Below are 5,192 nucleotides of genomic sequence, written 5' to 3' on the forward strand. Positions count from 1 at the left end.
ACATCATGACGTCACGAAATGTTGACAGCACCCTGGGGCGGCGAGGATTGTAATGAACTCTACGTCGTGGAATCCGACTTAGCTCAGAAAGGTCAAGTCACTTTCCCACGGTCACACAGCAGTGGCAGAACCAGGGCTCACACCCAGAGGGGCCGGGCTCCAGGAGCTGCCGGCTTGAAAGAGGATGGGCTGAGGAGAGCCAGGGTGGCCGCATCCGATGAGGCGAGAGGGATGGGCCCGGGCACTGACCTGTCCCCTCCGAGGGCCACCTTCGTCAGCCAGCTGCTGTCCTGCTGCCGCAGGCCACCACACCCCCACCTGGCCGGTCCCTGGGGTTACTCATTAAGCTCCATTTCATCATCGTCACCCCCTGCTGGCTGTCTTGTTTGCCAGGCCAGGGAACTGCATGGAGAGGAGCGATGGCACCTTGGCCACTGGCGATGGGCCCGCCAGACCTGCAGGCTGGACTCTGGACTCGGGCCATGTCTTTTCTGAGCCACGAGACTTGGTTCTGTTAACCGGGTGAGAGAACGGGGTTCAGGTAGTCGTGCCACCAGCCCAGCTAGTGGGTCACCCGGCTGGCACTTGGACCCAGGTCTCCTAACGCCCAACACATCTTAGGCGACTTCTCAGACCGTCGCCAGGATACTAAACCATTCAGAGCAGAGGGGGCCTCAACCTGGGGCCACGTTTCTGTGGCTGGAGCTCATTCACTCTGTCCTCTAGGGCCGTGGTCGGCAAACCGCGGCTCACGAGCCACATGCGGCTCTTCGGACCCTTGAGTGTGGCTCTTCCACAAAATACCATGTGCGGGTGCGCACGTACAGTGCGATTGAAACTTCGTGGCCCATGCGCAGGAGTCGGTTTTCGGCCTGGGCGAGTCTATTTTGAAGAAGTGGCGTTAGAAGAAGTGGGGGGGTGTCGGTCGGTCGGTCGGTCGGGCGACAGGAGAGGCGGCGCAGGCGGACCGCGGGATACGCTCACGATTCATGCACGAGTTAAGGATGGGAGAGTTGGAAGTTCCCTAATTAAGTTAATAACAATGTACCCACCTATATAGTTTAAGTTTAAAAAAATTGGCTCTCAAAAGAAATTTCAATCGTCGTACTGTTGATATTTGGCTCTGTTGACTAATGAGTTTGCCGACCACTGCGCTAGGGGCATGGCTCTCCACGTGCCCCTGGCCCCACCTCTTCCTACTGCCTGGCCCTGCAGACATTTGGGTTTAAGACCCTTGAACAGAGGAACTCTCCCCTGTCCTCTTGCCCCTGAAAGGAGTCCGCTATCAAGGGAGAAGCAGAGGCACAGAGAGGTTAAGTAACCTGCCCCAGGTTGCCCAGAAAATAGGCCCTAGGCCCCACATCCAACCTGGATGCTCTTGTCCTAAGAGACATGAATCTACTAGCGGCCCAGCCCACGAAATTCGGGCACGGGTACAGGCCCTAGGCCTGGCCTGCGATCAGGGCCACCTTCCCCGGATGCCCACAGCCGGCCCCGCCACCCACCCCAACTCACCCCCGGCTCCCCGTTTGCCATCGGGTGATCGGTGCCTGACACCAGGGAAAGGGACCAAGAGGTGGTCAGTGTGCCTCCTAGTGGCTGGTCCAGCGGTCGTTAGGGTTAATTTGCATATTACCCTTTCATTATATAGGACAGTCACGGAGTCTAAGCTGAAAGAACCAGCAAGAGCCAGATAATGCGCCGAAACCGGTTTGGCTCAGTGGATAGAGCGTCGGCCTGCAGACTGAAAGGTCCCAGGTTCGATTCCGGTCAAGGGCATGTACCTGGGTTTCGGGCACATCCCCAGTAGATGTGCAGGAGGCAGCTGATCGATGTTTCTCTCTCATCGATGTTTCTAACTGTCTATCTCTCTCTCTTCCTCTCTGTAAAAAATCAATAAAATATATTTAAAAAAAAAAAAAAAAGAGCCAGATAATGCTCCCTTTTTGCGGGTGGGGAAACTGAGGCCCATAAGGAAAAAGGGCGGGCCGTTTGGCATCTGTCCTCAAGGCCAAGGAGAAATGTATTCATGGATTCCGTTATTTACTTCTTTAAGTGCACGAAGGTGCTAATAAATGGTGAACCTTCCGGTGAACAAAGAACTCAGGAAAGATGCGCAGACATCCTGAAGGGAGCTCCGGCGGGCTCTCCTGCACACGTGGCTGCAGGAGCCGAGCTGAGCTGAGCTGAGGGCCTGGCCCGGTTCTCAGGGTCGGGAGATAGTGGACGGAGGGGACAGGGGACCGAGGACACAGTGGCTTCCACTCACTCAGCCTCATTTCCTCTTCTTGGCTGAGACTCAGCCCTGACTCGGTGTGAGGCAAGGTGAGGTGGGTGTGGGGAGCTTTTCTGAGGGTGCGATGAGTCAGCTTGTGCCAAAAGGGGCTATTGCCTCTGCGGATGTGGCCCAGAAAGGGGGCATCCCGGTGCAGCAGCCTCAGGAAGGGTGGGGGTTGGCATTCCTGGCGGGAGCAGGCTCCGGGGGGGACTTCCTTGGCCTCAGCTCAGGGGTGACCATCCCCACCCCGGGCTGTAACAATGCAGCTGAAAATCAAGGTCCATCTGTGTGAGCCAAAGCAGAAGGGTATTTGTTCAAAGGCTGTGTAACCTCAATGCTGCATTTCCTGGGCTGTTTTCCTTTCTCCAGTTGATAAGGCTCGCTGTCAGCTGATTTCTTCGGCTTTGGGGCTTTTCTCGGAATGGAGTTGGGATTCACTTTCTGTTCTTGGCAGAATGGGCGGGAATGTGCCCCGGCCGAGGGCCCTGCGCGGGGCTCCACCTCGACCAGCTGCCCCACGGCTTGCGGGTGCAGCTCCATGAGCCGCCCCAGCCACGAGCCTGGGGGGCACAGGGGAGCTGTCGGGGGAAGCATGGAAGCTCCAGAGTATTCCAAAGTTCTTATATTCGGTCTCGGTATACGTTTGTCTGGGTTGCTTCTTATTTTCAGTTGCTCTGTTGACATTTAAGTTAAAAACAGGCTGGGAGCCTTTGCAACTCAGGGGCACTTGTCTCTTAGTGAGTCCGTCAGGGTGGTTCAAGTCCATATGGGAAAGAATGCTCATGTATAGCTGCTGGTATGAAATCTTTCCTCTTCTTGGTCTTTGTTTATTAAAATTCATCACTGATTGCCTTCGCCGGTTTGGCTCAGTGGACAGAACGTCAGCCTGCGGACTGAAGGGTCCCAGGTTCGATTCCCAGTCAGGACACATGCCAGGGTTGAGGGCTCAATCCCCAGTAGGGGGCGTGCAGGAGGCAGCCGATCAGTGATTCTCTCTCATCATGGATGTTTCCATCTCTCTCTCCTTCTCCCTTCCACTCTGAAATCAATAAAGATATATTTAAAAACAAAACCAACACCCATCACTGAGTGATATCCAGGAGCATTTGTATGTAATAACGCCTTGTCCAAAGTCTGCTGTCGTGGAGCAAATCTATTGGAGGCTCCGTGGGGGCCCCGGCCCCAGGTGCCCCTGAGTGTGTACGTCGCTGCTGGGGGCACGCGTGACCGCAGCTGTCTCGGGCCTATGGGAGCACCAACAGGCTTGTTCTGAGTTGGTTGCCAGAGTCTGGGAGTGTCTTTCGGTTCCCTGGACTGAACACCAGCTCTTCCGTCACCAAAGACCTCATGCTGTGCTTCGGCTGCTCCTGGAAGGCTGCTGGCCGCTGGGGGCGTCAGGTCGACCTCCGGGTTCCGGACTTGATGATGTTGCACTTTCACATTGAGCCGGTGTTTCGGTTCTGTGCGACTTTCCTCCCTTCTTTATTACGAAGTTGAAGATAAGAGTCCGCAACCCCCAAGTCAGCTTGTTTTCTTCCACCAGCTATTGTTTAGACTTCCTTCGCGGAGGGCCCGTGTTCTTGGCCAGAAAACCTCCCTGTGGGAACTTGAACTCTGCACGTCCTGAGAGAGGTTGCTGGGTCCTCTGCCAGATCCCTGTCCGCTCGGCACTGAGGTCGGGTTGCTGTGAGGGACGCTGTGCTCAGAGTTTGGGCTTCAAAACTCACCCCCAAGAAGGGAGGCCTGGCTGTGTGGGCTCCTGTCCCGCAGGCCGCCCCCCGCTGAGTCCCGTGGAAGTGTCCTCCGTGGGGAAGAGCGGACCGGGAGCCAGCTCACGGGCAGGACCGCCCGGGGCCGGCCACAGCCCGCACCTGCCCTGCCCCTCGCTCACGCCTCCGGTTTGGGGCCTGTCGGAGATCCGAGTGTCTGCGTGGACTGCCGGCTGTCGGCGATGCTCTGCTGGGGGGCCGGGGCCGCTGACGTCCCTCAGGCCCTGGGCGCGCTCTCCCAGCCCCAATAACACGGATCGTCTCCCAGGACCACGGCTCGCCTCCGTCTGGGATAAACGGGTTTTCACAATATGCCTGCTTGCTCTTCTGAAGGCCGCGTTTCCAAAAAGTATGTGAACCGTGATCTTCCGAACGCTGTGGCCGGAAGGACAATCGCATCTGCCATCATCCGGGAAGACCTCCGGAGACAGCTCGGCGATCTCTGAACTCTTCCGCCGCCGCGACCCCGGGACCCTGCCCTCATTGATTTTAGAGAGAGGGAGACAGGGAGAAAGAAACATCGATCAGGTGCCTCCTGTATGAACCCTGACCGGGGATCAAATCCAAAACCTGGGCATGTGCCCTGACCAGGAATCAAACCGGCGACCTTTGGGTGCACAAGGCAATGCTCAACCCACTGAGCCACACCGGCCAGGGCCAGGGTCCTGGCGGGCTCCCCAGCTTTCTGGGAACGTAGCATCCGAGGAGCGGCTGCAGCGCTCCATTGCCCGGGACCTGGGAGGCTCCTGAGGCAGGGAATGTTCTCCGCCTCAGGGAACGGAGGGGACAGCAGAATAGAGGAAGAATTTATGGCAATGGCCCAAGCTCTGGAATGGCAGCCACGGCCCGGACTACAGGACAAGAGCCTGTGTGTCTGGGAATGAGGAAGGCCTCCTGGGCAAGCTGGGGGGCGGGGGGGCAAATAACTGAGGACCAGACAGCACCCCCACCCTGCCCGCGGTGACTTGGCCCCTGAATGTCCCTGCCACCCTTGAAGAGGAGAGAAGAGAAGAGAAGAGAAGAGAAGAGAAGAGAAGAGAAGAGAAGAGAAGAGAAGAGAAGAGAAGAGAAGAGAAGAGAAGAGCCCTCATTGCCTTAACTCGGCCTGATAAAAAATCACAAAGAAAAATATTGAAGTCTTGCCC

The 5,192-nt window shown here is 56.9% G+C and overlaps 1 pseudogene; it reads right to left on the reverse strand.

Moving 5' to 3' along the window:
• Positions 1–2,524: 2,524 nt before the first annotated feature.
• Positions 2,525–4,772, reverse strand: LOC132222159 (jhy protein homolog; annotated as a pseudogene).
• Between the last annotated feature and the right edge of the window lie 420 nt (positions 4,773–5,192).

This window comes from Myotis daubentonii, chromosome 19, assembly GCF_963259705.1.
Source record: "Myotis daubentonii chromosome 19, mMyoDau2.1, whole genome shotgun sequence".
In the NCBI taxonomy this organism is placed as follows: domain Eukaryota; kingdom Metazoa; phylum Chordata; class Mammalia; order Chiroptera; family Vespertilionidae; genus Myotis; species Myotis daubentonii.